This window comes from Zeugodacus cucurbitae, chromosome 6 (genome assembly GCF_028554725.1).
Source record: "Zeugodacus cucurbitae isolate PBARC_wt_2022May chromosome 6, idZeuCucr1.2, whole genome shotgun sequence".
NCBI classification, from domain to species: domain Eukaryota; kingdom Metazoa; phylum Arthropoda; class Insecta; order Diptera; family Tephritidae; genus Zeugodacus; species Zeugodacus cucurbitae.
The window spans coordinates 48,093,469-48,118,104 of NC_071671.1; the positions used below are offsets into that span (position 1 = coordinate 48,093,469).

Sequence of the window (24,636 nt, forward strand, 5' to 3'; positions counted from 1 at the left end):
GAAACTGAAGCTGTTGGCAGAGTAGAAGTGAGAGAAAAGCGCGCGGTAAAGGCTGGCAGTCAACACTGCTACGCGTCTGGCTGCGCTTCGCCAACGTGCGCTGTGATTTATTGTGGGAAATTCGATATTTTTCAAAAGGCAGACTCAAATATGTATATATAAACACACACACTGACACATACATATATACACATGCCATGTGTTTAAATGAAGTGTTTATGCCAACATAAACACCGCGCTGATGATGTGCGAATCTCTCAAATTAATTACGTGGCATCTCTCTTTCATTACTTTTGGCTGCAGCAGTAAAGATTTCTCAACTTTGTTTAATGATAAACTTTCAGCATTTCATTATTTTCCTTTTAATTTTTGTTTTTGGGTGAATAAAAACGCAGATTTTGGTTCGCCTTGGCGCAGCGGTGCTTTTGCTTTTGAAGGCTGCAATCTGGCGCATAAATTCTCAATTAATGTTAGTGATTTGTATGGTTTTCAACTACGCATTGTTGGGGTTATGATATTAAGTGTACTGAGACGAAAAAATGTCATTCATTACTGTATAGAATTGAATTACATGCATACATACATTCGTCGCTTAGTACTACTTAATATGTCATGAGTGATATTTGATCTCCCAGAAGACAGTAATTGCTTCAATTTCATTAATCTCATGAAAACAATAGTATATAAATAAAGCTCAAGTTCTTTATAAATGAGAAAAAGAAATATAATTTGTCACAGAATCTCAGTGTTGTGAAGAGTGTTGAAATGTAGGAAGTTCAATTTCTTTCTCACACCATAAATTATTTGATATGGATGTATGAGCGAGTAAATTTTTCATATTTCTGTTCCTCGATGATTTTGGTAGCAGATTAAAAACTTTTGAAAGTTTTTTCTTTAGCTATAAAGATATTAGAGACCAAATGCTGTGTTCCCCACTTCTCAACTCGCTAAAATAAAATTACATAAAAAAATTACCCGATCTTAACCATTTCTGATACAAAGAAACACTATTAGAAGAAAACGATTTCCTCTAAATTAAATTGAGATATCTGAGAGATTTACATATGTTTTTCGTGAAAAATTACTCTTAGGCACTGAGTTCTTCATGTTCGATATTCAGAGCATTGAAAAGTTATCAGCCGATTTCGACAATTTTTCAACAAGTGATGCAATCAGCTCAAATACCGTTTTTCTGTTTTTTTATTCCGTCATCATTGGTTGCTAATGTATATATTATAAAGATAATGAATCAGATGGAATTCAAAATAGAGATATATGGGAAGTAGTTGTGGTTGTGAACCGATTTCGCTTATTTTACATCAGTGTTATCAAAAAAATATTATATACCGAATTTCATTGAAATCCTGAGATATGGTTTTTGACCCAAGGTCAAGGTTTCATTAAGATATCTCAATATTTACTCAAGTTATCGCTTGCACGGACAGCCGGACAGACATCCAGATTACGAATACACTCGTCATCCTGATCATTAATATGTATTTATATTTAACTCTCTATTTCTGGGTGATACAAACAACCGTTATGTGAACAAAACTATAATACTCTGTGCAACATGTTGCTAGAGTATACAAACGAAAACGTTCCCCGATTTTCATTTTAGAAATTAAAAAAATATATAGGCTACATTTTACTGAGAGTTTCTTTTTATTTTATAATTTATTTTCACCATATCTTAAGCAGACTTATATAGATTCTTTAACTGCGCTCTTTTAAGTTTAAAAAAATCAGGCTTTCTTTTAAAATATGTATGTGACTTGACCTGACCTTTCTCTACGTTTCTAATCTGATCACCAAAAGAACTCTAAAACAGCATTTATCGCTAGTTTAATATCCATTAAATAGCACAAGCTAAAAGTATACAATTTGAGTGCTATTCTTCAGGCATATAATTTCAAATTTAAGCTTTCACAGCATAAATTCGTCGAAACTGCCGAGAGACTTTAAGAACTGCATATACTTTTTGCAGAAAAACAGACACCGCAAAAAACTTCACAACGCCTAATGACCACTTTGCCACAGAAAACCGCCATAATTGAAAAGACAATGGGGAAAAGCAAAGCAACCAGCGTAACCGCAGTTAATTCTAAGCCTATCTCAAATGCAAAGTGCAGCATTTCCTGACAAGTGTTTTTGTTTTACATTCCCATTCTGATTGCAAACTACTGCCGCACGTCGTGGAAAACGAAAACCACCCACTCACCGGGAACGGAGAAACACATGTTCGCCGACCAACCGACCGGCCGTCCAACGCTCCCAGCTGAGTAAACCAGATTTTAATGGGCACCTCAGCATTTCAATCTCAGCAGCTATAATTTCATAAACACGCCGCGGAAGAGTTGCCAACAGTGGAATTGTAATCTATGTAGCCACAGCACGGAGATAACGAAGAACGTAATGCGATGTGAGAATGGACAAAAGCTAAGTGAATATACATATATGTACATTTGGTTTGTAAGAGTAGAAGAACTGACGTTCTACCGCCGACTCCGTTGCTGAATGCAGTGAGTAAATGAGTTGGAATAAACGCATTGATTTATATGTGTATGTGAGCATAGACAATTCTTTTTCTAAATAATGCTCTGTAGAGTCGCTTCTAACAAAATTTGGAACTTGCGAAGAATTGCATCGTAATAAACTAGTCCGATTGTTATGCTTTTAAGACTACTATTCGAATACAGTTTTACGATATTATTTACGTAGCTTAACAAATATTGAGAAATAAAATAACTTTACAGAGTTGCCACATTTTTTTCCAAATAAATATCATTCAAAAGCAGTCCAACAATCATGAGTTTAACACTACTTTGGAGAACAGCCACTATTTTGACGATATAGTCACAAAAAAAAAACATAGCGTTACCACCTAATTTAAATATATTTTTTTATTTATTATATTTTTCATACAATAAGCAAATTTCAATGGTTTCGGGGATTTTTTTGAAATCAAATTTTAAAAAGGTTGCCACCCCTACTGATTTTACTACTTATGAAAGTTTAAAATAAAAAATTTAAAAACTTAACAGTACGGTTTAAGAAATCATGACTATCATGATGTAGCCACCTGATTTAAATATATTCAAATGGCAATAACTATTGAAAAGTTAATTATTTTAGTCAAGAAAACTATAGAAATATGAGTTACTCCTAAATGTAGACTATGCTTTATTTTACTTGATTATTAAAATGCCTTTACATCATTACCAAGGGCTTATATCAATATTTTAGATAGTCCTGTGTTGATTTGCGCCAAACTGTATGCTAAGTTTTATTAATTAATTTGTAGTAAACCAGTTTTTGATACAAATTGTGAACCATTGCCTACATTTAGGGTGATAGTGAATAAGGATTTCCAGGGAGAAGGCTTTAAATATACGAAACTTTGTACTCTTTATGCAACAATTGCATACTAAAAGAATATACAGATCTTTCGTCAGAAAGGCCAGCAGTTTCACATGTATAACTTCTAACAGATACTGAGGATGGCCAAGCCAAGGACTACACCTTCAAGATACTTCCGAATCTTGGTGCGTGAAAATATTGTGAATTACCGGAAAAAATCCTTAGTTAGAAGAGAAGATTTTCGAATATTGAATTCTCATCTACCAGAAAATTTACTTTTTATACCAAAAAATGGGCAACCAATCCATTTCCTATTGGGTAGGTAACTCTGTAAACCGCCAGTGTGCACTTGGCGCATAATTTCCCGATAGTTGCGGCACACATAGCGCCAATGTTGAACTGTAGAAAGCAAAACGGCAATGTGGTCTCGGCGCTAGGAGAGCCTCTACTCTGCTCTGCAGGTGAGGAGCGCAGTGGCAACAGTCATCGCCGCTAACTGCTCTGGCATAAAGGTGAGCTGAGTCAGTTGGTTGGCTGTTTGTTTACTTGACTATTTTGTTTGCTGGCATTTCGTTGCAGCTTTTGACTCTTCCACCTTACACTATTTGCTGCTGTTGCTCTAGCTATTGTTGCTGGCTTAGAATTCATTGTCCATATTGCGAACAGCAGCGTCTCTCGTCTGCCTCTTCCTCGCTGTGCAACGGCAATGTTGTCGTTGTTCCGCATTTGGTTTTAAATGCTACTTTGGGCTCTCGGGTTGTTGTTTGTTTGCTTGTTTCTGCCGTTCATTTAACGGAAACATGCAACAACATTCGATATGCCCCACCGCGCATGCAATTATCCAGCGTCAAGGGAGAACACAATAAACGACTATTTACAGATGTTGTATTGCAACAACAACAAATATACTGTGAATGCCAGAGCACAAATGTCTGTCGGTCTGTCTGATTGTTTGTAAGTAAAAATATGTTACAATAGCACTCGGGAGTACCGAATGTCGGTACATTTGTACATATGTATTCCTTATGTGAGTCGACTAACGTTGCTTGCTAACTGGCTCGTGGGTTTGTTCTTATTGTTGGCGTCTCTCTGTATGAAAAACTCTTTCACCACTTGCCACTTGCCACTTTGCAACTGCAGTTGTTGCGCTTTCTGCGCTTGCTATTATCACTATTTGCCTAACTACATACATACGAACAAGCTGACGAACATGGTTACAATTGGAGAGCAATAAAACAAATGAAGAGACACATAAAACAAGCGACGTTCAAACAGATGTGCGAGTATTAAAGTTACATATGAGACTATGTTTGCACATTAGGGTGGTTACTTTTTGATTAAGCAAAACGTATAGTTGGACCCCCTTACGTTATGGCTGAGTGATTTTGTGGCATGACTCATGAGCTTAGCATATACTGTAGATTATAGTTTTCGCACCCTTCAAATGTGTTGCCATAAAGCACGCCCAAATAATGGTATAATATTTGAATTGACGTGAAATTACGATTAATGTGTGGAAATAGTTGAAAAAAGGTGGAAGTGATAAAGTTAATTTTCTTTGCATTGTTGTTTATTTGTTATTTTTTTCAATTAATTAATTTTCGATAATTTTTTTGTACCTGAATTCGGTATTCGTTACTTATATTCGGTACACAGTATATTTAGCTAACTTTTTGTGTGTTTTAAGGCTAATATTACAATAATATTATTAATCTAATATTAATATTGCTAATATTTCCACCTTCGTTCGATATTCGGTACCACAGCTAAGAGAATAATTATTTGATTTATTTAATTAAATAGTAATTTTTCACAGCTTTTTTTCGAATATCTCGAATGTCTATTTCACATCTTTACCTGAATATAAGTAATTATAACAAAACTAAGGTAGTTTTTCGAATAAAATTAGGTAAAATGTCTAGAATTCTAAAAATAAATGAAAAATATTATGAAATTGATGCTTAAACTTGTGTGCCGAAAAAAAGTTAATCTCAATACCCATATTCGTTAAAAAAGAATTCTAAGAAATTGTATCATACTGTTATAACCCCAAAAATTATTTTGGTAAAAAAAATTATAATTTTCCCTCATTACAATCGAAGATCTCTCAAGTAAAGCAAATACATTTCTGGACACAAATATGCATATGAACCCGAACTTTGTCTTTCCATATCTTATGTCAGAACAAAAATTATTTGAAATTAAACTTTGAACTCTATAGGGGTAAGGGTCTTCACTGTTCAAAGAATATTACAAACTATGAATGAGTCAAGCCTGGGATCTACCAGGGAGACGTTTATAATGTTGACACAGAGCTGATTTGACAATAAAAGTTCTGTTCTGTTGAATAAAAAATTACTACGTGAAGGTTATATTGGATATATGGAATAAGTTTTCGAAAATATACATGCATATATAATACCAAGTTAAAGGCTTTGACTTTAAGTAAAACGCTTATGGACTCTCAATCGAGTGTTTAAAATGATGAGTTTATGAGAACTCCAAATTGTAGGTGGTATTTGGTGACTATAAAAACATTATCAATTTAAGCTTGATAAAAGATGTGTATAGTAAACTCAGTATTTTAAACGACGCTAAACACCGAAATACCGATAAACTCGAGTTAGTGAGTATCTGAGATTTTGCTGTTTGACGTTAAGCACTAAAATTACCAATAAACTGGAGTTTGTGTGCGACAATGTATGTATGTATGATAAACTATGTGTTTATTAGTAGTATATGACGTTAAACCCCAAAATATGCAATAAACATAAACTCGAGTTAGTGGGAAAGATTAACTTTGCGAAAAATTAATTTTGAATCTGAGTTAAACACTAAAAATGGCTCGAGTTTATTATATGGTACGTGCATCAATAAAAATACCTGTATGTAAATGACGTTTGACACTTTTCAAAATGTCAATAGACATACTAATAAACTCGAGTTAGTGTGCAAAATGTGTGAATTTCAACTCCAAAATGTGCAATAACTCTAGTTTATGAGAAAGGCCTGATAAACTCGAATTACTGATGTTTGAACTTCAACTCCATTCTAGTGAGTTTTTCTTTACACTAACTACACGAATAGCTAATAAACTCGAGTTTCAAATGCGATGAGAATGAAATTAAACAATATAAAATATTAAAGTTAAGTAAGGAAAATGCGATAAAAAAGGGATAAAAAGTATGTCCGGTATTGTCTGACATTATACCTATTTTTATGTAGATGTGTGTGTGTATAAATATCCGTGTATAAATATTTTGTGACAATATAATATATGATATGCCACTGTTTGAATTATATTTGTAAAGGCAGCAAAAAAAGTAGCCATTGTGCAGTTCAAAAAGCTATTATTCGGCTAGAAGCTAATAAAAGTATGGACATTTTGAGAGAATTCCTCTATATATCTAGATATATAACAGAAAATAACTTTTATTGCATACGCTATTGTAGTGGGGCTTAAATATTTTATATATGTATGTAAGTATGTATATATAGTCCATATGTGTTGGCATGTATGCAAAAACCAATTTGAATAGCCGAACAATAAGTAATTTGAATTTACTGCCGACTGCCAAATGTACTATGACTATTTCAACTACACATCAGGACATTAATAAAAGCTGAAATACAAAAACAAAAAAATAAAAAAATATTTGCTTCATATAGTGCACATTCCCGTTATTGTGAAAAATTTGCACTAGCATAAAATTCCAATATCCAGGCATTGGCTTTGAGTCTACTGCTACTGCTACTGCTGCTTCTTGCTCTACCTTTTGCTTCACATTTTTTTTGTCAACGCTCGCATTTGCATGGCGTAAAAACTAAAGGAAAGCAATCAAGCATTTTTTCACAAAAATTGCAGTGCGAACTAGTGAAGAGCGCACAACATTATGTTTAAACAATAAAGTACCAATACACACACTGTATACTTTATAGTATATAGTGCAGCTTAAAGTTGCTTGTACTAGCTTTCTATGACCGCACAATGCACGCTACAAACCTTGCAATATCTTTTGTTTTGAAGCTTCCTTTTATTTTGCAGCAACTACATTGCTACTACTTTGTTCCGCTTTTCATCATCACTCTGCTTTCTTTGCTTTATTGAGTTGCCAACAATTGCAAAGTTTCAGTACCAACAGTGTGTAAGAAAAGTAAGTAGCTGGAAGTTGAAGTACAAAAAATGTAGAGGGGTGGTTGGAAATGTCAGTGTTTTCAGAATATTAAAAAAATCTATAAAATCAAAATGTTTTAAATTCAAAAATTCAATTTTGTTTAGAAATTTGTGTTTTAAAAAAATTTGTATCCACAAAAATTTTTAGGAATATGGCATCCAATAATCTTCATAGATTCCACCGGAAGTGTATTTAATTTTTTGTAATACTGGGGTTCTCTAAAGTCTTATTGTTGTTGTAATCGTAGCACCAGGAAACATTTTCATATAATTTTGAATAATCCACTGTCCAGAGGCTTCACCAAATATAAGTTTGGGTCCGTACGGATGACATAAGTCCGAGTATTGTGGAAAAAGTCCAAAGGATCTATCAAAATAGGTGCTTATTTGAGGAAATTCATCCTCAATGTAGTCAGATGTGAATACTTAAAATTGTTGGAGGGGACTATATATGTATGAACAATAATCAAACATCTCCTTTTCTAGTCAACGTCATCCGAAATAAATCTAAGGAAGATAATCGATTTGACAGTCCTTGGTCTAGAATAATTATGGGGATGTTAAGGTTACGAAACCCCGACTATGGTGGGCACTATATCCTCATTTCTACTTTGAGTAGACAAATCTATAAAATGTTTGAAATATATATTAGATTCCAGTTAAATATTACCTAAACACCTCCGAAGTGGTAACATGTTTGTATTTATGGCAAAATTTCGAGTAGAATAAAGAGATATTTCAACAATTTATGTCCTCAGCTTTGGGATTATTGATAAACTTTAGATCATCGATAGGGATATATTTCTTTCAATATTTTATAGATAATTGTTAGCTTTGCAAATACTACTGAGAGACCTCAGGATTCCGATTAGTTCACTTACGCTATTCCGGTCATTTGATTTCGATAAAAGATTTTAAAACATCGGACCTACATACATATGTAAACGGTTTTTAAATATCTTTAAAAATACTGAAAATTATTCGAAGACCAATAACGGTACTTTAAAAATGATATCTTAATACTTAAAAAGTTTTAATAAAAAACGCACCGACCTATCAAGCCAATCTCGTATGCTTTACTTTCCTACCTATAGGCTTATAATGTACATTCCAATGGCGCATAGCCTCCATATATAGCTCCAGCAAGCGCCGTCAAGAAAAATGAAGTTGAACTCTAAAGTGTGTAGTAACTAAAAGCTTGTGTGGCGGAGAGTGGGTGGGAGGGAGTATTGAGCAAACATTGTGAAAAGCAGTGAGTAAAAGAAAACACTTTTCAAAGTGCAAAATATTTAGTTGCACTGCAACAAAAACAAAAGAAGAAGCAAAACAAAGCAGAGGAGTAGCAAATGGTAGCAGCTGATAAAACAACAACTTGCCACACAGTGAGTATCAATTTCAAAAAAATACAAATACAAAAAATAAAATAAAAATGGATAAAAACAAAAAACCGTCAGCTAAACAAAAACTAACATCTGTATCAATTTCTTCAGCGTCAGCGTGTAAATCTCAACATTCCAATAAGTTTTTCTTTCGCACAAAACTTTTGTAATGAAATACTGAAAGTGTGTACTCATTGACTTTTTTCTCTGTTATTGTAAACACAAACACACCCACACCCATTCGCAGACTCATGTGCAACTTAAATAAACAAAATATAAAATAAATTGGTTGAAGTTAAATATTTTTACTTCAATATTTGCGGTAATCCAGGGATTTAAAAGAAAGCTAATGGAGTTTGAAAGTTACGAAACATATACACATACACATACATATATATGTACATAGACATATTAGGAGTTTTGGTGAAGAAAAGCATTAAGTTTTGTGGCTAATATTGTTTGTTGTGGAAATTGAAGTCAGAGAAGACTAAGTACTTAGTTCAAGTTTTAATAATAAAATGAAGAATTAGCTTTGTTTTTTAAATGGAGTTTTAGATTGAAATTGGTATAAGATTATGTCCATATCGTGAAGTAAATTATATTAGAATTAATTGACAGATGTTGTAGAAGTCACTTATTTCTTCTTCATCCCTAGTGTTCAATATGAAACTCGTTTTCTCTGCAGTTCTAGTGGAGAAAAATAATATTAATATATGAGACGCTTCATTATAACTCCACATCTATCATAGTCATCTCTTCATAAACTGTATATGCTATAAGGTATGTACAAACAATTCCTCTAAATATGAAAAAAAAAATTCCATAATCTCCACATCAACATAAGTCTTGAATAGATAGATCTAAGTGTTTCGATCATTCACCATCCGTTCATTTTCAAAATTTTCGTATAAGGTCAGTTCTAGGACCATCAATGTGACTTTGAAGAACTTATAACTTTCCAAAAAAACGTATTACCAAGTTTCAATCAATTAATGGATTCCTATTATAATATCATATTATTAAGCTATGCTAATAATTATGCTTTACTATACAAGACAAGTTCAGATCGTTACGGCAGTCGAATCTGTGCGACGGGAAAAAATCCAGTTGTTTATACATTTCTCTATTCTATACTTTTTGTGGTTACAAGAACTAAATTCCAAACTCCAAGTCCTAGCTCTCAACACCTTTGGGTTCTACTGTAATACTCTACACACATAATGGTGTCTAGGAAAAAGTGAACAAATCGGCTTCCTCCAGCGGGTACTGCATCGAATACTTTCAGAACTGGAGTGTTTTCATCCATTCGAACAACATGACCTAGCCAGCGTAGCCGCTGCCTTTTTATTAGCTGAACTATGTCAATGTCGTCATATAACTTGCAGATCATCGATCCATCGTCTGAACTTGAAGTGTTTGATTTTGGTTCGTCGAGAGAGGTCTTTACTTTGCAATTGCCTACTCAGTTCAAAGTAACAACTGTTGGCAAGAGTGATTCCGCGTTAGATTTTGAGGTTGACATTGTTGGTGTTGTTAACGCCAAGTAGACGAAACTATCTAGGACTTTGAAGTTATGACTGTCAACAGTGACGGGAGACCACGCTCGAGTGCGCTGACCATTTGTTTGATGGCAGGAGATATTTCGTTTTGTCCGTCTGAGGTAATGCGGTAAGTTATTACGGCCTTTTCAAGGACATATATACAGTATATGTTTAATTCCAATATTAGGTCTTTAGATGTCTGTTAGGGATAGAGCATAATTTATACAGCATATAACACGGGTTTTGTATTAGATCAATAGTTCATGCTGTTGCCGATTCGAAAAGATAACTTAGCTCAGTTAGAGCTCCTCAGTGCTTATTATTCTATTGTAATACCACGAACCTGGAAGACTATGTGCTTTAGATGTTTCATTGGCTCTAAATGTAAAAATATCCTATTTTGAACCACTGAAACCCACCTAACCCCTTATGAATAATATGAATACCAATTATTTTCTAATGTTTTCTAAAATTACAGCAGCTATACATATGTGTTACATCGAAACGATTTAGGAATCTAAAGATATATTGATATTCGTACAGCTTTTCTTCTACTTATTATTTTGCAGACTTATAAGGTCTGTAGATTCATATGCTCTCAGTCACAATTTTCAGAGTGAATTTGAGAGCCCTAAATCTATTATACCTGTCATATCCAGCAGCCAGATAGAGAAAGATAAGTTTTCTTAAAGTTTTGGAAAGGTAGGTAAAATAAAGCTTTTATATCCTATTCTTTATATAAGATTTATATATTTCAAAGATATTCGCTTACTGTATCGTCTTTTTTATATTTTTTTCGACCTTTTATACATCTAACTAGTACTGGTCCAAAATGGTCAGTTTCAGTTTAGTCAGCTGAAATTTAAGTTAATATTTATATATATCTACTAGCAGACCCGGCCACACGTTTTTGTGGCTAAGGTATACATTAAATTAGTAAATCTTTCAATGCAGAGAAAAAATTCTTACGCATACATTATTGAAGATCTGTGTTAAGCGTAAATCATCATAATTTGTAAAACTATGATTTTTTTAATCGTATATTGGAGAAAGTAAAAAATTACCAAATTTCATAGTTGGCTTTATCTTGGCTTTGTTGACGATATTGATTATCTTCTTCACAGCCGGTCTTCTTCTTTTGCAAAGCTTGATGTTGATTTATGTTACGCAGCATGATGACAACTCACACTACTTTTAATTGCAAGTGAGTGGGGATAGTCCAGCAATTTAAAATAGTCTGTGGGATAATTAAATACGTCATCCTGGTTTGTAGCTGTGTCAACACTCCTTTAACGAAATTCTAAATTGTCGCATTAAGAACAAAGAGATCCTAGGTCATTCAATCAGCCATTTATGTTTATTATATTATGGTTTCATGTCAGGAAAAACACGATGAATAAGCTCCTCTTTCGAGGCCATGAAGTGACAGAAATCCGTTAAAAATGTTATTAATCCATCGAGGTGTCAACTGCGTCGCTACCATTTTCAACTATTTCTACAATCGCAGTATGATATTGTTTGAAAAACGCTCGAATATTATTTGTTAACTGGCGATTCTTTATGTGTCGCCACAAAATAGATGATTTTAGGAATGTGATTAGTTCGTCAGCAACAGTTGATCCAGGAATAATTGGAAGAGTCTGGCGTAAGTCACCTGCTAACAGAATCATGGCTTCACCAAAAATATTTTCGTTGTCGCGTAAACCTTTTAAAGTCCTATGCAGTACCTCCAGCGACTTGAATATCTGGAAAATCTTCTTTATAGCTCTTTTTTCGGCGATTTTGCAGACTGGTGTTTCATTGATTTGCAATTAAGGAGTAATTTCTAGACCGAATTGCCGTTTGTCTGCTTACTAAAAGGTGTCAAGTTGCCCCTATTCCCATTATAACTGGGCTTTGAAAATGAGGTAGATCGGTTCAGGAATTACCTCAACCCTCATGTACTATATATGCTGATTTTCTTTAAATTGTGTGTAATAAAATTACATCAATAAATTGCGAGAGTATAAAATGTTCGGTTGCCTTTCCCTACTTGTTACAAATTGTTTTGGGATATCGACACAGCCTTATACAATTGAACAATGATAAAAATATTTTAACAAAGCAACAATGACAACTTTCAAAATATTATTATTATTTTTTTTTATTATTTTGTTGTTAATTCAAATAAAATCAACTTCTTGTTATCTTCATCGAATATATACTTACTTAGTAATCCTCCCCTATCCTAAAAAAACTAAAATTCGCTAGATCGGTTTGGCCCTTCTCGACTTTTTTCGGGACTAACGACACAAATTGTTTGTATGGGTGATTAGAAAATTGTGGATTTAAGACTTTTTCAGGCAATTTTCAGGTAATTTTTCTCTCCGTAAGAACCATCCCGGTACATCTAAAAACATTCTAAACAAAGAATTTGCGAAATCGGTTGAGCGGTTCTCGAGTTATGCGCTCAGCAACACATTTTGCGATTCATTTTTGTATTACAGATGACATCCATTTCTCGGATGTAGGCAGCAAAAAATACAAAAATCATAAAAAAATTATAGTATGTATATATTTTTTCCAATTTCACAGTTGCGGAAAACTGCAAAAAATTGCGCAATTTCACTGACGCCAGCAAACTGAACACTTTTTGCTTTCGACTGGCAATATTTATTATTTTAAAATTCATACTGCAGTCAAAAGCGATCTCGGCGAGTTTTGCAAAATGCACAAAATTCATAAATGTCACATAAATAAATAAATATGAGAACATAAATACACAAAAGCAAACAACAACTACAAAATGCAAATACTGAAAATAAACAAAACCTAGATCTCCACCAAATATATTGGGCGACATATGCCAATTTGCAGCGGATGAGTCGAATGCTTATGCGCCCGCTTTTATATGAATGTAGGTATGAGGGTGGCTGACTGTGTAGAGAGGTGCCAACGTTGACTTACTTAATATATCTGTGCATGGGTGTGTACGTTGTTGGTGCGAATAAACAAGTCATAAATTGACTGCGGCGCGCATTAGCATTAGCGAATCGGCAGCAGCATTAAGCGCAACTGATTTACGTGACCACCCAGCGTTGTTGCTGGCAAAATGTCTCCAACACAGATTTCGCTGAGTCGTCGACCGCTTGTGGAGCCGCTTGCACCGCAAGCGCGGCGCTCGCCGTGCGTTGAGGAAGATCAAAAAGCGACCGTGCGCACGCCACAAGTGGCACAAAACGTGCGTTGTCATCACGATCGCGGCGACAGACACATCAGCACGCTGGCAATAACAACACCCTCTTCTTCTTCTTCCCCTTCCATCAACATGCAGCATCAAATACTATTTTGTCAAAAGTCATTTGCTTTTCATATTTGCGGAAAATTGCGAATTTGTTCCTTCAAAGTCGCACGTTACTAATTAGAAAGAGCCGGCAACAACAAATTGCAGCAATAACAAAAACAATAAAGTTCGCATTGGAAAAAGCAAATTTTGCATTCATATTTATGCGAAGGTGCCTTTAAGAGCTGCTACAATTGGAGAACAGCACGAAAAGTGCACAAAAATATTCGACTTTTATTTATAGAAATGCAAAGCAGTGCTGATTGCCGCACTTTCATTGCAAATATGAAGAATGTATAGCTCTTTGGAGATTTAGTTGCAATTTGTGGTATTTGAGTGGCACGATTTTAATTTATTTTTCCTTAAAGATTTGAGGTTATTAAAGTGAAAGATGAGTAAAGGTAACTACTTTAAATGTGTGGGCTATGCTCTGCAGGGCCCCTGGGTACGAATTCCCTAGAATAAATAGTTATATTCCCTCGTGAATTATCAGTTTACCGTTCTCTCGTCAGTGAAATGGCAAAACAATTCTCGCTAATATTATAAATCTCCTATAAAACAAAAAAAAAATTTCTCGACTATTTACTATTTTTTCTGTGTTTAAAAAAATAACGGAAATTGTAAATTTAAAGTTTCATGGCTTTGGAGAATTAATTACCCCTGAACTTCCTTAACTCGAATCACTATAATCAACGAAAAAATTTCGAGTTAGAAAGGTAATTCGATTGCCAATACAAGAGTTCGAGTTATGGAGAACTTCGAGTTATAGAAGTTCGAGGTATGTAAGTCCAACTGCCTAAAAGAATGATAAAATTTGGAGCTGTACTTATTGCTTAGATTGTCTGTAACAAGCTAGACATGTGGGCTTAGTGAATTTCGTTTGTTAAAAGCTAACACATCGTTGTTTGTTCGTGGAATCTTGGCCAAAAGCAAAACTAAAAGGATGTCCCTGGATCTATATTTGCCAGACATGACTTTTTGAGACTTTTTCCTATTTCCGTAAATAAAGAACACCTCAAAAAGCTTTACAAATATATGAGAAATCGCTGAAAAAGCCAAAGTCTATCCCAAAAACCGAGTTTGAGAAGTGTTTCGACGCTCTGACAGAATTGAATTATATCGAATGGAAACTATTTCGACTGCATTAATGTAGACGAATGAATACATATTTTTTTCAAAAAACGAAAATTGCCGACATTTTTTGAAAAATAAACCCGCACCAAAAGAGACTTTAATATACCCTAGAAAAACCCCCACATTCAACTGTGGAACACCCATTTTACGAATGAAGCACTGTTATTGCTTACAAGTGTTCAATATGGGCAACTCGGTTCAACGATATTCGTTTAATTGTTTGGGTGAGTTCTTATTATATTTTCAGTGTTTAAAGCCATTACAACATTCGTAAATGGTTTATATAGTGCTTCCAAACATGTTATAATAACCTCGAGGATTCTATTATCTTTTGAACTAATAATATTCTATTTCTAGTATCTAATTTAAACCCCTTCAAGAATCCAACGTGTTTAACGATAAACTGAGTCAATTATTTCAAATCAATTAATCGACGATGATCACACTCTGAGAGCTACGTTAACTGATGTTAGAAATACATCTCCACATGTATATGATATAAGTCATTCGACAGATCAATTAACTTGTATGGCAATTAAGTCTGTTTGAGGGCCCAGGTTCACAAGGGCTATACTTAGTTTATAGTTTTCGATATTTTTTGCTATTGAGAGAGAATTAATCCTCGGAAGGAAACTCCCTTATAAATATAGTGGGAAATTTGGAGCATTTTGAAGACTTAAGTGAGACTTTTTCAGCGAGAAATTTTGTAAAAGAAACTCTTCCTTAGCAACTTTTCTTGTATGTATATAATATGTTTACAGTTTATATATACCACACACACATATATACTTGAAACATACATGTATACTCGTAATCAAGTATATACACTCAACATAAGCCCCCACATTCAATCGCATCGCTCTCTGTTTTGATGCACATTTCGCAATTACAAATTTCAATTTTTATTAAATTGTCCGCAACCAGCGCAATAACAACACCAACATAAGCAAAGCCACAACGGCAACATTAGCAACGGAGTCATTGCTTCATTTATAATTAAAAACTTCTGACTTTTGAAGCACTTTGGTGCAGTGACTCGCTCATATCGGGTGGCCTCTGCAAATGAAGTACATTTCTGCTTTTTTATTTGTTTTTCACTTTTTTGCTTTTTTTTTCGTAATAACGTTATTTGCCTCCCCTTTTTAGCTGTTTGTTCATTGCTTAATTGTTGAGACTGCAATATGATTTGATTATTTATGTGAATTTTGTTATTGCAGCATTCCATAATGGACCTGCCATCCATTGGTGCTGTATGTGAAATGTCAGGGAGAAATCAGTAAAGCTAATTTGAATTTGAGAGTGCCCAGCGATAGGAGGAGGAAAGGTAGTTCAATTGCTTTTAGTAACGAATTTATTGGCAGTAGTTTTGAAAGCTAAAGTTGTTGTTGTATTGTCCAACATTTTAGTGGGTTTAAATTTGAAGCAGGTGGAGTGATCCGAACTCTCTTTTTTGGTGTTAGTATTGGAATGCTGTGGGAAGACTATAGTTATAGGACTAAGCAATGTTATACTAGAATAGAAAATATTTTTGTATGACATAGGGTTGCCATATTAATGAATTATAATGTTATTTAAAATCACATTTGTTTGAAAAAAATTCCGAACAGGGTTGAGAATTATTTATTAAAATTGTTTTTATATTTAATTAAAGCGAATAAAATTTATTATACAGCTGAATATAAATTGAATATTTCGCTATATGCCCACATATTCCGAAATATATAAATTTTAAGCAGTATTGCCATATTATATTGGCATTTTTTAAGTTAATTTATGGAACAATTATATTTATAAGATTATATGTCAAATAATATTGAGAAAGTACAAAATTAATATTTTTTTTCAAATTTCATCAAGGTGGTAACCCTAATTTCTTCAATAATAGTAATCAATAAGAATTTATGGGATGTTTTTATTTCAGTTTTACTACAAACTCAATTTTATAAAATTTAAGAATGTATTGATTAGTATAAATTCATGTATCAAGAAAGACATATTCTTAAAAATGGTTGCCACCTAGTTTAATCGAAAAAGATATTCTGTGATATTTTATATTCTTATCTGATTTGAGATGATTTCCGGCATTTTTTGGAGATATTTTGATAATTTTGATGAAATTCAATAAATTTGAAATAAGTAACCTCAAAATATGTAATTGAAATTGAAGGAAGTATTTTAAGAATTGTTCATTTTAGGGCTGAAAATTAATCATAATTTATTTTTGCGGAAGAAATGATACTCTTCCATCTTTGGAAAGTAATCTTGAAATTTTTTAAATTTGAAATTTTTTCATTTGATGGGCAATTACTTAATCTTGAAGTCAGTTTTTCTTTTGCAGAATAAATTCATCCAGAGATTAACTTATAAAGTATCTGAAACTGTTGTAAGTAGCTTAGGATATGAGAATGGGGGTAATTTCATTAATAATTGTAGAATTATTAAAAAAAACTTTACTTGCAAGCTTCAGTTCAAAACCTGATAAAAAATGGTGGTTTAAGTACATTTTTTTAGATCCTTTTTTTTGGAAAAATACTGAGTTTTAAGTGAAAACAATTTAGGTACAGCACACGACTTGGTCTTAGACCAAACCATTTTCCGAAGGCAATCACTTTTTGATTATGACTTAAACTCCCAAAAAAAAATTGGTTAGATTCATACCAAGAAATAAACGTCAATTTTGACATAATAATGATTTTTTGAAAAATACCAGACTTGTTTTCAAAAATACCAGACTTGCAGCGAATCGAAAAAAAAAATCTTAAATATCACCCTCACATTTCAAGGAAAGTAGGTCCAACCTTGAATTCATACAGATTTCACACCATCAAATTTCGCCAAAATTTTCGCTCACACAAATCACAATTTTCCCCGCAATTTCTAAGTTTGCCTTGACTTTCAACAAACCGCTTTGAATTTACGAACATAAAACAAATGAAATTTTGCACAAAATGTAGGCAAAGTGCACCGACGTGCACATTTTCACCAAAAAAATGAAAAAGTAAAACTGCAATTGCAAGCAATTTGAATAAATTACGCTCAGCATTTTTCGGTTTATTTTCGCTACATAAAAAAAATTTAGTTATTTATTTTAGCACCAAAAGGCAACAACAACACCAACAACAAGGAGAAATAAACATGCAAATTGCACAAATTATAGCTAGCTTATAAGAAAGTTATCAACACCACATGCATACATGTATGTGTGTGTGTGTAGACCCCGCTTTGTACCGCTGACAGCTAACAAACCGCTTGCAACCACACTTGACTAGCTTAAGACTGCCGTTAGAGGTGGCAGGTGGCGGCAGGGTGGCTAATAAAAAAGCGCGAAGAAACGGCTTAAAGAAAAGAAAAGCACAATTTATGGTGTTAAACAGCGCCAAAGGCGAGTCATGTGTGTGTATATGTGTATATGAGTTTGTGTGCGTGTGGCAAGGAGCGACGCAAGACACTCGATAGCAGCAATTCAGCTGCCTGGTTTGTAAAAATTAATTCAAAATTTATGCGCACAACATTATCAAGGCGACAGGTGTTTGTACAAGTGCCCCTCCGGAGGTGCATGTATGTGTGTGTGTGTATGAGTGCCACTGACTGCCTTGAAATATGTGTCAATATATGCGCGCGGCTGGCGCTTCAGCCTTCGTTGCGCCGCAGACGTTGTGACGTTCAGAAAGGTGCTCCATAAAAATGTTTATAAGAGCTCATACATACATACACCTGCATATATCCATATATGTATATACACACATATATGGGCGCCACTTGCACCTGAACTGGTTGGGAAAATCGATTATTCATTTTGTGGGTAATTGATTCAATCGATGTGGTTCCGTTTTATTAAGCGCTTGTTGTTGTTGTTTGCTGTTGACGTTTAACATGTGCCATTTTTCACATTTTGTTGCAGGTCCGTCAAAAGTAGGTGACGTGTGCCACTCCAAGTTGTTGTTGATGTCACAAAATGTTGCACATATCAATAAAAGCTTGCTTGCCAGTGTGGCATGAATGCATGCATGCCTGCATAACGTTCATGTTCGACATGCCGTCGGTGCGTAGTTAGTAATCAGTTGCGATTTCACTGATTCGATCATGATGAAAATGATCCTTCGATTGGAAAAGCATAGCATAACGCGCTAACGGCATTTAATGACAATGTGAAAGCTCGAAACGCATGTGTGTTCGAACTATGATATACTAGTTGCTACTTCATTAAAATACTTGCACGTTGTTACGCTTGAATGACGGTTGTGCTGCCTCATAACTGCATGCGAGCTTATTAAATATTAATTAATTTTTATTTGGTTTTTGTTTTGCTAAATTTCATTCGCGGAATTTGCGGTAGAAAGGTTGCAGAAACTACTTTTACATCCTTTAGTAATGATTAATAATTTAATTTCATGATATGCTATCAAGTGCTTAGAAAAATGTAGAACAGTTGGAAAAGTAGAGCTTTCATGAAAGCTAGAGCTTACTGAAAAGCTTACTGAAACTAAATATTATTTTTAGTATGTTTAGAAAGTCTGAAGAATTCGTTTTAGTATTGCTTTCTCTTATATGATATATGCTATCAAGTGATTCTAAAAAAGTAGAAATGTAAAAAAATAGAGCTTTCATGAAAGCTCGAGAAAAGTCTTATGAAAGCTACTTTTTATTATATGTTTTGAAGTGATTATTAAAGGTTAGGAAAGTGGAGCTTTCATGAAGCATAAAGCAAAAGCTTACGAAAACTGCATATTATTTTTAAAATGTTTAGAAAGTTTGAAGTATTTATGAAAGCTTCTTTTTATCTGATCAAATGCCTTTAACGAAGCATAATTTTAAAATTTAACATAAATACATCTGACATAAGTCATATAAACTGATATAATCTTATACGGATGGATTATCAAGGATTTATTTGAATAAGGCATAATCTATTGTGTTGATTTTAATGGAAAAATTTCGGTACTTTTTGCGAGAGAGCAGAGAGCAGACATAAGTAGATAAGTGGTGAAACGACTACGGCTAACATTACACAAGAGTCGTGAAGTTAGTTGCGGATAACTCATAGGCTGTTCTCGATGAAGAACGTCAATAGTTAGTTCTGATATAAAGACGAGAATTGACTTCCAGAGCGGATTGAGATCAACAAAATCGTGAAAATATCTTCGCTGATATATTTTTACTATTTTTTATTTGCTGAGAATAATATCAGCCTAAGTTGTCTAGGCAAATCTTTGGATACATTTTACGAAACGAAAGAATAATATCAGAACAAACAAGTAAAGGCTCAGTTCGGGTGCAACCGAACATTTTATTCGATCGCAATTTACTGATTTAATTTTATTAAGATAACACACAATTTGACCCATATATTCGGGATAAAGTCCAATAGAATAACGAAAATCGTCATATATAGTATAAGAGAACTGACTGAGGGCTATGCTCAACTAATTTGGTTGAGGTATCTCACATATTAACCGATATATGCGGAATAAAGCCCAAAGTATTTTTGAAAAACCTATTAGGTATATGAGAGCTACGGGAAGTTATGACCCGATTTTAATCATTTTTGGAACAGAGACACACTATTAGAGGGAGTGATGGAATGAGATGGAATTCAAAATTGAGTAATATGGGAATTAGGCGTGATTGTGAACCAATTTTTCATCCGAGACATCAGAGTGTCTGATGAATTATCTAACGAATTTCGTTAAAATCGGTAGATTGAAAAAAAAAATATTACAAAATATTAATAATCATGACACTTTCGGTTTAAAGAACTCACATTCTTTTTAATTTAGAAAAATTCGAAAAACACAACCTTGTCATCGAAGCGATTATCATGAGCTTACTGTATTACAATTTGAATGAAAATTCAAATATAATTATGTATAAACCGCTCTAATGAATATTGCTACAATTGCTTTAAATATTGAGTGCAATATACTTTGCTGACAATAATATTTCAATTTAAATTAAGCTGTGTCATATAAATGGAAACAAGTGCGCCTGTCAACTTCCTACTTAAGTGAACTTAGCAGATAAACTCCGCACAATAACTACTAATTTCAAGGTACAACGCGTTAATTATAACGCTGAAGTAGGTATGTATGTGAGTGAGTATTTGAATAATAGAAATGCGGTGTTATCATTACTCATTAACGGGTATTATGCACTTAAACTGAATTATGATTGATCATTAAAGGCATTTTCGAAATCATTAAAGTTGCTGACGCTGTTTCAGCAATTGAAAATAAGAAATCTAATAACAACAATGGACAATGAATTGGACGATTCTGAAGTGACATACAGACTGAGATATATATGTGATATATCTATATATATATAAATAATATACAGATGTGTATGTCTATTTGTATTTATGAACTCAGAGCGACACTTGACCTGGTCGTCACGTCCAATCAACTTTCAATTTGGTTATGATTAAATACCCATTCAAGGTTTTCGCAACGCCGTGGAAAATAAATAAATTCAAGTAAAAAATAAACAAAATACAGTTAAATGTAGAAAAATAAATAAAATCGCGAGAATTGGTCGAAAAGACAGCGCAACATTTTAATTAAGGTATTAAAATGCGCTAGGCTGATTAACAAGTCGCTAAACTAAGGCAGATTCAAGCTTACTTAGACACACAACTCAACTCTGTTTTAATTTTTTAAAGCGTCAAATTGTTATTTAATGGATAAACAACAAACAAGGCTTGTTGCGGTGCGTTTGAAATGAAAACAAAAGACGCGGAAATGAGTGTGACAGTAGTCACAAAAACACCACAACACCAACAAAAAGCACATAAAACAAAGAAAAACGTTAACAAATTGCTTGTGTTGACAAAGTCGTGAGTTTGACAAGTGTATAAACGCATTTAAATTTACATACATCCAACCATATTAATATGTCTGTATGCTGTATATACCAACAAACAAGCATTTATAAAACCATATTTCTATAAAACTGTATATATTACAATGGCGTCTCATATGTTGTTACGCGCCACAAAGAACTCTTGCGTGACATAAGTGCACACAAAGAACAACAACAATAATAATAACTACAACAAACATGTTTTCTAACAAAAGTTGTTGCTGATAATTTACTACATGACAAATATAAAATTTGAGTTTATATAATACAAACAAATACACGTATTTCCACACCTTTCGACCGACACTAATATTCGTAGAATCTTACTTAACTCTAGACTTAATAATAGCATTCTAAGTTTGTGAAAACCTGTTTTTTTGTGTACCGAAACTTTGACTACGTAATTTTGAGCGAAAAATGCGAGTTACTAAAAATAAAGTTAGGATAAAAATAAAAAAATAAATTCTTATAAATATTGCTATGAAGACGCGTGAAAATTTATTTCGACAAAGTGAGTTGAACTTGTGGAAAGTTGTTGTTGATATGCTGGCAACACAATAATCTTTAGAAATAAAGGGAGGTATTTGCAAAATTATGTTTAATCATAATATTTAGGTTAGGTTAGGTTGGTCTAGTAGGCCTTTGGAACGATTTCAACTATTTTTATACTCTCGCAACCTGTTGCACAGAGTATCATAGTTTTGTTCACATAACGGTTGTTTGTGTCACCAAGAAATATAAGAGTTAGATATGGGGTTATATATACATAAATGATCAGGATTACGAGTGGATTTGAAATCCGGATGTCTGTCCGTCCGTCTGTCCGTCTGTCCGTGCAAGCGATAACTTTAGTAAAAATTAAGATATCTTAATGAAACTTGGAACACATGTTCCTTGGCACCCTGCAAAATCGGTCCACTGCCACGCCCACAAAATGGTGGAAACTGAAAACCTATACAGTGTCATAACTAAGCCATAAATAAAGTTATGAAAATGAAATTTGGAACATAGGATCCCATTAGGGAGGGGCACATTTGGATGTAATTTTTTTGGAAAAGTGGGCGTGACCCCGCCGCCAAGTAGGTTTTTTGTATATAACTCGCAAACCAATGAAGCTATATAAACCAAACTTTCTGCAGTCGTTTCTTTTAGCCATTTACTTATACAGTCTAAAAATGAAAGAAATCGGATAATAACCACGCCCACCTTCCATACAAAGGTTGGGTTGAAAATTACTAAAAGTGGGTTAACTCACTAACGAAAAACGTCAGAAACACCAAATTTTACATGAGAAATGGTAGAAGGAAGCTGCACTGAGATTTTTTTACAAAATGGAAAAAGGGCGTGGCGTCGCCCACTTATGGGTCAAAAACCATAGCTCAAGAACTATTCGACCGATTTCAATGAAATTCGGTATATAACACTTTCTTGACACCCTGATGACACGGGTGGAATATGGGCGAAATCGGTTCACAACTACGTCTACTTCCCATATAACCCAATTTTGAATTCCATCTGATTCGTTCACTTTATAATGTATTCATAAGGAATCAATGAAGCTAGCGGAATAAAACTTTACACAAATACTGTATTTGAGCTGTGACATCACTTGTGGAAAAATTGTCAAAATCGGACCATGACTTTTCAAGGCCCCTGGTATCGAACATGAAGAACTCAGTGCCTAAGGTTAATTTTTCACCGAAAATATAGGTAAATCCCTCAGATATTTTAATGTAATTCATTCCCTCTGAATTTTTTTCTTATAACAGTTTCTCTCTGTACCTGAAATGGTAAAAATCGGGTCATAACTTCCCTCAGATCCCATATACCTAATTATAAGTAATATTAAATTAAGTGAGCGTATAGTCTTCGATACATTGTATCTTGGTGGTGAAAACGAGTGAAATCGGTTTAGGAATTACCTCAGTCCCCATATACTATTTATGATGATTTTCGTTATTCTATTGAACTTTATACCAAATATATGGGTCGACTTGTGTTATCTTTATAAAATTACATCAATAAATTGCGAGAGTATAAAATGTTCGGTTACACCCGAACTTAGCCCTTCCTTACTTGTTTACACTAAGCTTTGTTATAGTATGTCTTAGATAATGTGTTCACTTAATTTTTTTTATGCGGCATACATTTCATCGGAAGTTTGAAAATCCGGTATAAGGTATATGGGGCTTATGGAGTATTGAACCGGTTTTTGGCCAATTTTGGTACAGAGTCACACTAGAGGAACACATCTTCTTTCAATTTCTTTAGAAGATTTGATTTATTTACCAATATTTTCGATAAAAAAAAATGAGCCATAAGTACTAAGGTCCTCATGTTGGGCAACTGGAGACATGACGAACTATAGTCCGATTTTGGGGCTTTCGGTTTTTAGACAGGTGATTTCAAACTACATAGATATGATTTCTTGTAATTTAATTTTTTGCCCATACCTTCACTATATATGTATTTATAACTAAGTGAACCATTTAGACGGTATTCAAATTTGTGTTCTTTGAAAAGTAGGAGTGGTTGTGAACCAATTTCGCCCACTTTCCATCCGCAGCATTAAATGTCAACGTTGAAATAGGTTCTTTAAATCTCGTTTTTGAACCAACTGAGTAGAAGAATAAAATGTTTAAGATTGTGGCTTTTTGTGACTTCAATATGACAATGTTAACGTCGCAAATGCATTTGTTTCTGTTGTTGTAACGGCGTACAAATAGTTGGAAGAGAGATTTCTTATTAGAACTTAATAAAAGTATATATCAGCCGTATTATTCGTCTGTATTGTCTTAAAGAATTATCTCTATAGTTCGATGACAGGGTTTTGGAACATTTGGAAACTTTTGTTTACTAATAAGGCAT

The 24,636-nt window shown here is 33.7% G+C and overlaps 1 protein-coding gene across 3 annotated transcripts in view; it reads right to left on the reverse strand.

Moving 5' to 3' along the window:
* Nckap5l_0 (Nck-associated protein 5-like) overlaps nt 1-24,636 on the reverse strand; it is a 237,595-nt gene that overhangs the window by 87,032 nt on the left and 125,927 nt on the right. The window lies entirely within an intron of this gene.